The sequence below is a fragment of the Cricetulus griseus genome, chromosome 6, assembly GCF_003668045.3.
Source record: "Cricetulus griseus strain 17A/GY chromosome 6, alternate assembly CriGri-PICRH-1.0, whole genome shotgun sequence".
NCBI lineage: Eukaryota > Metazoa > Chordata > Mammalia > Rodentia > Cricetidae > Cricetulus > Cricetulus griseus.
The window spans coordinates 18,912,569-18,924,617 of record NC_048599.1 but is presented as its reverse complement, the minus strand read 5'-3'; the positions used below and the strand labels follow the sequence as shown (position 1 = coordinate 18,924,617).

Below are 12,049 nucleotides of genomic sequence, written 5' to 3'. Positions count from 1 at the left end.
GCCATGCTAATCAGCTTCTGCCAGCCAGGATCTGACCAGTTTGAAAGGTTTATAGCAACAATGTGGGGTTGATTTATATCTCCTTAATAAAAAAGTGATCAAGTGAGACCTGCATCTATCATCCTGTTTATCACTCGGGATGATTGATTAACTAATTACACTTGTGTGACAACTGATTCCAACTTTGGACAATGTGGGGTCCAGTGTGGCCCTCTGGCCTGCCCTGGCTATGTCTGTTGCCTTGCACTCAAACCTCACCACTTGCACACAAGCAAGAACAAGCTCTCAGATCTGAGTGCCAAGGCTCTAAAGAGAGTGAGGGAGAGGGGAAGAAGAGGAAGATGGACAGCTGTCTAGTCCAGCCTTTTCTCATCTCTGAAGAAATCTGATTTGTTAGTGTGTTCTGATGATCTGTCCCTAATGGCCATGCCTCCTCCTGCTGCACTTGGTCCCATGCTAAACCAAGGGACTTCCAAATGAAGACTTGGAGAGACCATGACTTCTCAAAGATGGAGGGTATCCACAGGGCCTCAATGGGAGGTATCTGTTAAGTGAAGCTCCCAGCCAGCCCCTCTCCACCAACACTACCCACACACAAGGGCTGCAGACAGAGACACACAAGCTGCCTCTCTGTCTCTCCCCATCACCAGCCAAATGCTGCTTTCAGGGCCCATGGCAGTGGTTGGTGTGGTTGGGCCAAACACACCCTATGATCCTCAGATTCCCTCTCCTGAAGCCACAGCAGGGTAGCATTAAAACAAGTTAGCATCTTCCTTAAAACCTTAGACTTTGGATAGGGAAAGCCAGAAGGCCTCTTGCATAAGAACACAATGCAGGAGGTATTAAAATTGAATTTAAGTGGGTGGTGTTTAAAAATAGAAGCATTTTATGAGGACTTGGGAAATCACTCAACCAATGACTTACCCCAGTAACTATGTAGTAATCCCAATATCCAATCAGAAACACACAAGGCCTCCCATTCATTCCCCAACCTGGAGGCAATTCAAAAGACATAGGAAGAAATACACAGACCAGGACATTGTGCAAGAAAGGGGCAGAAGTAATGAGAATGAAAAGGGTATCTGTTAACCTGCCAGGCTCCTCAAGATGGTGGTGGTGATAATGATGGTAGTAGTTTGATAATTGGGGAGGAGAACATGTGGAGAACTTTCTAGACCTGGCTTTCTCAGCCCCAGCCAGTACTACTGATACTCGGGCAGGATCACTGTGCCATGAGAGCTGGCCTATGTCACATAATGTATTTGGCAGCATCCCGGCCTCCATCACTGGGTGCCAGGAGTGGTCCTTCCTCAGCACAGGAATCAAAATGTCCCACACACTTTGTTTCTCGTCCCCAGAGATAAAAATCAATGCCTGAATGTGAACCGCTGGTCTAGGCGGCATGTGGGATGTTTAGGTAAGCGGGGCATCCAGGGCACAAAGCTAAGTGTGTAAATGCAGAAGAAACGTCTAGCAGTGTCTCCAGCCTGACAGCTGCGGTTGCCTCTGGGGAAAGGGTGGGAGTGTGGGTGGGGAAGAGGAGAAGGAGGGAGGCTTTCACTTTATGTGTGTCATCTGCACATTTGACAATAAGAATGTGTGTGCTGTGTGCCTAGTACCTACGAAACAGGAGGATGGAAAGGGAGGAAGGGAAGGAGGAAGAGAGTCCATGCCCGAGATTGATTTCAGCTGCTGAGTTTCTGTAAATCCCTTGCCTGCTCCTCAAAGTCTCAAAAGACCATTCCTTCCCTGTCCTCAGTGAGGGAGTCCCAAGGTGACCTGGCCCCTCCATCCTGGCCACCCTTCCCTCCCACACAGCCCAGTCTTTGCACAAAGGAAAGAAGAGCTGGGGCACTCACTCCCTCTCTGCAGCTGATTATCCTCCTGAGGAGTTGGGGGAGGGGTCTGGTCAGCTGCCCCGGCTCCACTCACACTGAGGACTTAGTTGGGTTGATTAAATAATTACACAGGGTACTGAGTAATCACCACTCGAGAAGCAGGAGCACCTTCAGAGGGAGGCCCCATTAGTGATTTGGGGGCGTGTGAGTGTGTCTGTCTCCTGCCTGTGATAAAATTATCATCCGAAGACCTTGCCTGCAAAATGCATGCATGCCCCTCAGCTCCTTCCATGCAGATAGCAGAACCCCAGGTTGGTAGTTCCTGAGGCTGAGGCTCAGAGAGGTTGGGTGCCCACTAAGGTCCCACAGGGGTGTGGAGCCAAGTCCAGCAGGAACCTGTGGCAGAGGTGGTCCTATGCCAGCAGATGCAAACTGGGCAAGAAGCAGGCTAGGGCTAGAGAGGGTGGATTTGTTGTCACCCTTTTGTTTTGTGACCCCACTGGGATTATTCTGTTATTTGTTTATGTATTTTGGGGATACAAATCTGCAAACAGCCACAGGAGCTTTCCTAGAATCCTGTGCCAAGATCTGGTGGAGATGAGGAAGTTGCCTAAGAGCTGCTGCCCACGTGTTCTCTCTCTCACTCCCCACATCCCACCACCGCCCAAGGCCAGGGGCTGCTCCTGGGGAGCAACAAACCCAGACAGTAAGGACTGGGACCCTCCAGGCACCAGAGTACCATCCACTCTAGAACAAGGGCATATCTCCCAGTGAGTGAGTACCTGGCCTAAGAAGAGAAATAAATGGTCAAGGCTGGATGTCCCCAGAGCCCTGCTCATTGCAGATTCAGCTATCTACCCATTGGCTATTGGCTGATGACACTGTAGCAGCCCAAACTGATTCATACCTATTAATCTCTCCAGCAGAAGAGGAGCAGCCAAAGGACCATTAAATTTAAGTGCTGGGGCCGGCAAGATGGCTCAGTGTTTGCCAAGCCTGATGACCTGAGTTCAGTCCCCAAAACCCACATTGTAAAAGGAGAGAACTGACTCTAGCAAGTTGTCATCTGACCTCCACATGAGCATCATGACACTTACACAATAAATAAATAAATAAATATTTAAAATGCTTAAATATGTGCTGGAGCAGGGAGGAGGGAAGGGTACCAGTAGAGACAGCCAGACAGTGGTGGCTTACATCTTTAATCCCAGAGCTCTGGAGGCAGACACAGGAGGATCTCAGTGAGTTTGAGGCCAGTCTGGTCTACAGAGGAAGTTCCAGAACACCCAGTACTACTCAAAGAAACCCTCTCAAAAACAAAACAAAACACCCGCCCGCCCCCCCCAAAAAAAAAGGAAAGAAAGAAGGAAAAAGAAACAAAGAATTCAGGAAGACCCCGCACCTCATGCCCCAGCACCTTGGCTCTGTCATGGTACATCCTATTTGAATCTACTCTAAAGGAAGATCTAGATGAGTTACTGTATCTGTGGCCCTTGTGTGACGATAGCATCCAGGAAGAAGTGTGAGGTGACCCTGACAGAATGCTCACAGCACCCCAATCCTTGGGAGGAAGTTGTTGAAAGTGAGTAGAACAATAATGCCAACACACTGACCTGGGGCCCTGGGCAGCCACTTCTCACTGTCCAGCTGCCTCATCCATGGTTTCTAACGTATCAGTAGACTGCCACACACGGGCTTCTGCCACAAGGAGCATCTGTGAACTTCACCACACCTTTACCTCTCAAACCCTGAGCCAAGATAAAGTCTTCCTCTCTTGTTTCTTTCAGGCAAACACAGAAATGGGAAAAGTAACTAATCCAAGGTGTAACCACACCTCGATGGCCTCATCCAGCCCCATAGCTCCATGTCTTCTGTCAGCCAGTAGCAGATGAAGACATATTGGGAACACTGTAGATACAGGAGAGACAGGAAACAGGCTACCCTAGACCCTGGAGGAGAGTGGACCACATGGTGATTTCTGATCACCAGTGGGTACCTCTGAGCCCTCAGTTCTTATTGATGTCTGGATTCTCAGTAGGCTTCACGCACACATACACATAGTTATAACCCTCCAACTGTCCTGAGCAACAAGAAGCCAGGACACAGCTCTCTGCTGGGCACCTGGAGCCCCCATGCCTGGACAGCGTGGAGAAGCACTCTGTCTCTCAAGGAAGACAATCCACACAGGAACAAAGAATATAGAGTGAATCAGGAGAGATAGCTAAGTCAGTAAAAATGGGTGTAAGGACCTGAGTTAGATCCCCAGCACCCTCATAAAAAGCTGTCTGTGGTGGCATGCATTTGTAATGCTGGCTCTGGAGAGACAGACACAGGCAGATCCCTGGAGCTCACTGGCCAGCCAGTCTAGCCTAACAGGGGGAGTCCAGGTTGCAGGGAGAACCTCAAGAAAGAAGTGAATGGCTCCCAAAGAATGACACCTGGGGTTAATGTGGCCATCGGCTTCTTCCCAAGAACAGGAAGTGGTTTCACGAGAATTACCAATTAGCTGCCTAGTGCTCAATACTCCGTGCAACAGCAGCAAGGACACCACAAAGTGTATATTAGTCTTTTAGTCTTTCCTGTTTTAGAAAGGAAAATTCAGGACAGAGCTGTCCAAAATCCAGCCTCACAGACAGTACCAGGAATGTCGAATAGGAAGGCAGAGGGTGCGGGGTGGGGGAGGGTGGCGGGTCTGGCTGTGCTTCTTAAGCTTCCTCTGAACTCCTAGGCCCAGGTGATCCTCCTGTCTTAGTCTCCTGAATAGTTGAGATTCCAAGAGCTTGCCACCACACCCAGCTGGGTTTCTGCTACCCTCCCACATGGCAGCAACTGCTCAGGACTCTCAGAGACATCCTACCATGGCTACAAAGAGTCTTCTCCATGGTGACATCATAGCTAAGACTTCCCAAGCTCCTCTGGTGCAGGTTTTGGCCACTTCTTCCTTGTGGAACTCAAGGAGGTCAGCACTATCTCACCTGCTTCATAAGGAAGACACTAAGGGACAGCAAAGCTAAATACTATCCCAAGTCAAAGAAGGAAGTGACAAAGCCAAGACTCAGCCTCGCCACTTTTAGCCTGCAAACTTCTTCGTCTCCCTCTGTTAGTCTCTGAGTGGCAAGCAAAAATCACAATAGTTCTTCCTCCCAGAAAACACTCTGAGAAACAACACCCATAACATGGCATAGAATGGGTGCTCGTGTTCATACTAAAGCTCTGGGCTGGCTCACAGCTTGGCCTGGAGGTGGTCAGACAGACCCCACACTTGCACAAGTTCTCCTCCATTACTGAACTTTTGCTTGCCTCTTCCATATTTCTCCCCAGGCTGGCTTACCCACAGTGTCACCCAGTCCTGTGGGTGTAACTGCCCCCACTCAGAGGACAGTTTCCTGCCAGCCTGCCATCACACAGAGGACAGAGCAGAGGCAGAAGGGAACCTGCAGACCCAGGAGGGAAGCTTTGGAAGCCTCTGGGAAGCTTTGTGTGAGCAGATGGGTTAAGAAACTCCCAAGCAAATGATCACAGCGCCACCTGGTGATTACATGCTGTTTCTTGGACAGGAACATTAACACACTCAACAAATTGATTCAGGTCCTAGGGCTGGAGATGGCTCAACAGTTAAGAGTGTTGGCTATACTGCTGCCGAGGGCCTAGGTTCAATTCCCAGCACCCACGTGGCTGCTCACAACTGTAACTCGAGTCCCAGGGGCTAACATTCTCTTCTTACCTTCAAGGGCAGCAGGCACACACATGGTGCACAGACATATATGCAGCAAAAACATACATACACACTAAAACATAACAAACTAATTCTAAACAAATAACTAAACAGGTCCTAATACCCACCTCTTTCATATGTTGTGTTCATCCATTGTATTTTAAATTCTAACAACTGCCTAAAGAAAGAGTCATGGGGCTGGAGAGATGGCTGTTAGTAAAGAACTTGCTTGGAAGGCACATGGACTTGAATTTAACCCCTAGAGCTCACATTTACAGTCATCCACCAGGAATGGTGGCCCATGACTTTAGTCCCAGCCCTACATACACAGAGACAAGTAAGTAGATCTCTGTGAGTTCAAGGTCAACCTGGTCTATACAGAGAGTTCCAGGCCATCCATGGCTAAATAGGGAGACTCTGTCATTATAATAATAATAGCAATAGTAATCATAATCAATAAAACATTAAGCATGGTGTCATGAGCTATTAAGCTGCTATTAAGCAGCTCTGGGAAGGCAGGGACATTTGGGTCCCTGGGCTTGCTGGCCAGGCAGCCCTCCAGGCCAGTGAGAGACCCTGTCTTGGCTGAGAAGCAACAGCCAAGATTGACTGCTATCTTCCACATGCACACATATACACACACGCACACACATACACACACCATTTTTTCAATTTTAAAAACATACAGAAGGAATCATTATCCTTTTTACAAACAAGGACCCAAAGATGCAGTTGTTCACTGGGCATCCAGCAAGTGGCAGGCACTAGACCAGGTACCAGATGCTTTATTGAAGAAAGAGGGAGGCTTGTGGAGAAATGGACATTAACCAAATAATCACACAACAGTAACAAGGGACATGAAGGAAAGATATATAAATGTCCCTACCCAGCCCAGGGGTCAGGGAAGGGTCCCAGATTGAAGTCAGGCATTAAACTTAGATCTGAAAGATTACAAAGAATTTCTGAGACAATGAGGCATTAATTTGCTCACTGATGGATGAAAGCAGTGTGTATCTCCCTTTGCCCTGTTTTCATTCTTCTCAACATATATAAATTCCTAAAATGCTTGCCTTCCAATTCCGTGTGATTTTTCAGCTCTTTGCATGTCAATGCACTGAGGCCGTTCATTTTAGCTAAGGAAGCTGTCAGCCTACTGACATCTCCCATCTGTATCACAATTTACTTTTCCAAGCCCCTGATGTTGACACTTGGGCTGTTTCCAAGTTTCCATTCCTTTAGACGGGGCCACAACCAATGGCCTCCATGCTCGCTTTTCATAACATATAAGTCTGTGAGGATGCCCCTGTGGCCCCTGCCCGTTTTTACTTTGATACTCACTGACATCACATTTGTGTGTATAGTGTGTCTGTGTGTGTGTGTGTGTGTGTGTGTGTGTGTGTGTGTGTGTGTGTGGTGTGCAGTGCATGTGTGTGGTGTGCAGTGCATGTATGTGGTGTGCAGTGTGAAGTGTGCGCGCATGCAGTATGTATGTGTATGTGGTATGTGTACATGTGTGTGCAGTGTGTGTGTGTTCAGTGCATAGTTTACAGTGTATTGCACAGTGTGTGTGTGTGTGTGTGTGTGTGTGTGTGTGTGTGTGTGTGCAATGGGGGAAGAATGCATGTGCTACAATACACACGTGGTGATTGGAAGACAACCTTCGACTTGTTGAGGCCATTTCCCTTGTCTTTTCTGCCACACTGTGTACTCCAGGCTATTTCCCCCTGTTTTGCGTACTCCAGGCTAGTTGCCCCCATGTGTGCTCCAGGCTATCCCCCCAAGCTTATGGGCCATGCTCCTGTCTCCTCCCATCTCCCAGGAGAAGAGCTGAGTGTTCAGAGGTAGAATACCACATGGAGCTTTTGTATGTGTTCCAGGCAAACCCAAGTCATCATGCTTGCACAGAATGTGCTTCGCCCACTGAGCCAGCCATTTGCCACCCTCCTCCCACTTTCATTTACAGTTTCCACATCAGACAGCTATTTAAGAAACTCACATAAAGAGCAAACCTGGCCAGCGTTGGGATAGTGAAGAGCAGAGGAGACTCTACGGCTAGAATACACATCTTCTCTACCAAATCCACTCCCCAGAAACTCTACCATTCACTCGGTAAGAATCGTCTGGGCTGAATGGGACAGCATCAGACAGGAAGTTGGGCTCCAGGCACTTGATCCTAAAATATACCAGCAGGAACAGCACATCGTCTTCAGTCCTGTGCTCTCACTGACTTGGGGTCGGTCCACTGGGTCTTTCTGATCTGCATCCAGACCCATCTTTACAGTATAAATCATTCAATGTTCCCTAATTCCCATCAGAAATGCCTCCAAGGCTGTATGTTCAAGGCCAGCCTGAGATAGATACATAATAAGAAACTGTTAGGAAAGAAAGAAAGAAAGAAAGAAAGAAAGAAAGAAAGAAAGAAAGAAAGAAAGAAAGAAAGGAGGAAGGAAGGAAGGAAAGAAAGAAGAGGGAGGGAAAGAGGATGGGGAAGGGAGGGGAGGGAGGAGAGGGTGTGATCCCACCCACCCACCCCTAGCTGGAGAGAACGCCCAGTCTACAGACAAAGGGAATTTCTAAGCCCCTTGTCAGGTGTTTCCAAAGGAATCCATATCATGCCTTCACACTGGAGGTGCAAGGGCAGCTGCTAGGAAGCTTTGAAAACCTCGGGATACAACAGGAGAGCTCAGGGAAAGGTCCACCAAAGAGGAACCCCAGCTCCCAGCCCAGGCAGGTGCCCCAGCTTCTACCCCCTCGTACCTGTAGCCACAAGATCCTAAACCCAGACTTAGCTCTACCCTCTGAAGCCATGGCCCTGAGCCCAGGCTAGGCTTTTTCTAGAACTGCTCTGGAAAGAGGTGGAGGTGGGGTACAGTTATTCATCAGGCCGTGTCTTCTTGGCCACCATCAAGGTAGCCCTCTGTGGTGGCTTGAAAGAAAATGGCCCCCAAAAAGAATGGCCTAAGGTCTGGAGGTGCCACAACTCCACACTCTCACAACTCCCTGCCCCAACTGGGTGGATGAGTGCTTGTGATTAGCTAATAATGTTCTACCACCCTGAGGCCCACCCACTCCACCCCACTACCACCATGAAAGCAAAATAACTGGCCTGGTAGACATTCAATAGGAACACATATCTTTCAATATGACTACTAGACTATTGAAACAGTGGACCCCAGTGAAATGGTAACTTCCCCAGGAATCTCATGGTGAAAAAAAAAAGAACATGTGTCAGCCAGAGAGAGAACTGGTCTCCTACAAAGAGATTTACAATTTGTCAAATATCCACTTTGCAGGATGAGTCTAAGGTCCAGACAAAGATGGTCAGTGGTGGGCATGGCCACACCTGGGCCAGGACTGCTCAAACTTCTATTTAGACTTTAATCTCACTTCAGGACCACAAAGGTAGACTTGAGAGAGTTGCTGGATTTCTACCTCTTTTTTTTTTTTTTTTTTTTTTTGCTATTAACTTGACTATTTTAATTGGTGTCACAAGGACAGATGACCAAACTTGACCTCTTGGAGTACAGACAGTGATACTAAATTCAGTAACAGAAAAGCCATGTTCACTCCTGTAATCCTGCACTGAGTTCATCTCTGACACATAGTAGGTACTCAGAAAATGACTGTGAAATACATAAAAGGGGAGCTTGCAACACTTTCTATGTACATGCCACCTGGCATTTCCTATCTTGTAATCCATGACCACACACAACATCATCAGATGATCATCATCAAAGATCAGAAATGCTTACATGTCCCTGGGACGGAAACCAAGATGTAGGCAGGTCTGCATTCCTCTACAGGGCTTCCAGAAACATCCATTTTTTTTCGTTTGTTAGAAGTGTGGCTCACACATCAGAGGAATTAAGAGTTTATTCTTGGTGGCTGGAGAGATGGCTCAGAGGTTAAGAGCACTGACTGCTCTTCCAGAGGTCCTGAGTTCAATTCCCAGCAACCACATGGTGGCTCACAACCATCCGTTATGAGATCTGGTGCCCTCTTCTGGTGTGCAGATATACATGGAAGCAGAATGTTATATACATAATAAATAAAAAATCTTTTTAAAAAAAGAGTTTATTCTTGAGCCAAATATGGGTGGACATGTCCCAGGAACATGGGTTCAGGTTACTACACCCCACAACATGCTCCAATGTGGATAGGATTTGTGATATTGTTAGAGTTACAGAAGAAAATAAAGCCATAAGTCAGGGCATTTTTGTTTTCTTTTTTATTTAAATTAGGAACAAGCTTGTTTTACATGTCAATCTCAGTTCCCTCTCCCTCCCCTTCTCCCCTGCCCTACACTGACTCCTTACTCCATTCCCCTTTCTGCTCCCCAGGGAGGATGAGGCCTTCTGTGGGGATCTTAAATTTTTCTTTAAAGACTTAATTTTTTATTAATTTTTAAATTTAACTTAGAAACAAGTTCTTTTACATGTCAATCTCAGTTCCCTCTCCCTCCCCTCCTTCCCTGCCCCCCACCAACCCCCTATCCCAACCCCTTGCTCACCAGGGAGGGTGAGACCTTCCATGGGGGATCTTCAAAGTCTGTCATATCATTTGGAGCAGGGCCTAGACCCTCCTCCGTGTGTCTAGGCTGAGAGAGTATCCCTCTATGTGGAGTGGGCCCCCAAGTCCATTTGTGTACTAGTGATAAATACTGATCCACTACCAGAGGCCCCATAGATTAACCAGACCTCCAAACTGACATCCTCGATCAACAGTCCTCTGCTGGTTTCCCAGCTATCAGTCTGGGACCCATGAGCAACCCCTTGTTCAGATCAGCTGTTTCTGTGTGTTTTTCCAGCCTGTTCTTGACCCCTTTGCCCATCACTCCTCCCTCTCTGCAGCTGGATTCCAGGAGTTCAGCTCAGTGTTTAGCTGTGGGTGTCGGCTTCTGCTTCCATCAGCTACTGGATGAAGGCTCTAAGATGACATATAAGGTAGTCATCAATCTCATTATCAGAGAAGGGCATTTAGGGTAGCCTCTCCACTATTGCTTAGATTGTTAGTTGGGGTCATCCTTGTAGATCTCTGGACATTTCCCTAGTGCCAGATTTCTCTTTAAACCTATAATGGCTCCCTCTATTATGGGATCTCTTTTCTTGCTCTCCTCTATTCTTCCCCTGACTCAACCTTCCTGCTCCCTCATGTCCTCCTCTCCCCTCCTCTTCTCCCCTTCTCTTTCTCCTAACTCCCTCTCCCCTCCCCCCATGCTCCCAATTAGCTCAGGAGATCTTGTCCCTTTCCCCTTCTCTGAGGGACCATGTATGTCTCTCTTAGAGTCCTCCTTGTTTCCTAGCTTCTCTGGTGGTGTGGATTGTAGGCTGGTAATCCTTTGCTCTATGTCTAAAATCCATATATGAGTGAGTACATACCATGTTTGTCTTTTTGTGACTGGGTTACCTCACTCAGGATGGTTTCTTCTAGTTCCATCCATTTGCCTGCAAATTTCAAGATTCCATTGTTGTTTTTTTTTTTCTGCTGAGTAGTACTCCATTGTGTAAATGTACCATATTTTCTCCATCCATTCTTCAGTTGAGGGGCATCTAGGCTGCTTCCAGGTTCTGGCTATTACAAATGCTGCTGCTATGAACATAGTTGAACATAGTTGATATCCTTGTTGTATGAATGTGCTTCTTTTGGGTATATGCCTAAGAGTGGAATTGCTGGATCTTGTAGTAGACTCTTTCCCAGTTTCCTGAGGAACTGCCATACTGATTTCCAAAGTGGCTGTACTAGTTGGCACTCCCACCAGCAGTGGAGGAGTGTTCCCCTTTCTCCACATGCTCTCCAGCATAAACTGTCATTTGTGTTTTTGATTTTAGCCATTCTGACACAGGGCATTTTTCATATATGTAGGTGGAGCCACTGGGTAGGTAAGTCATAGCAAAACCAAGAAGTCTATTATAAATCTCAAATGTTATCTGACCACACACTTAGCTTTGGGGCTAATGGAAGCTAGTCATTTGCTAGGCTGATACATCAGAAAGGTTCTAGCTGATAGTCAAAAGGATGTTAGGGTCTGGGAAGACTGCTCTGCCATTAAAGTGCTTGCCATACAGGCATGGAGCCTTGAGTACAGTCTCCAGAAGCTATGTATAAAAGCTAGATGGCATGGCATGCACTTGTGATCACAGCACTTGGAAAGCAGAGACATGCAGATCCTCGGGCCAGCCAGACTAGCATATCTGGCAAACTCCAGACCAGTGAGAGAAGAATCTGTACCCAATACAAGGTGGGGACGTCGAGATGGTTCAGTGAGTATGGGTGATTGCTACTAATCCTGGTGACCTGAGTTCAATTCCCAAGGCCCCACATAATAGAAGAAGAAAAAAAAAAAAAAAAACGATCTCCCACAGTTGTCTTCTGACCTCCACATACTCCCCCACCTCTATAGAAAGTAAATAATTACTAAAAAGAAACTGATGAAACGAGGTGGACAGTCCTGAGGAACAACGTCCGAGGTTATCTCTGGCCTCCATATGAACATACA

The 12,049-nt window shown here is 47.2% G+C and overlaps 1 long non-coding RNA gene across 2 annotated transcripts in view; it reads right to left on the bottom strand.

Annotated features, from left to right (window-relative positions):
* The window catches only part of LOC113836365, a 171,590-nt gene that overhangs the window by 138,021 nt on the left and 21,520 nt on the right, over positions 1 to 12,049 (bottom strand). The window lies entirely within an intron of this gene.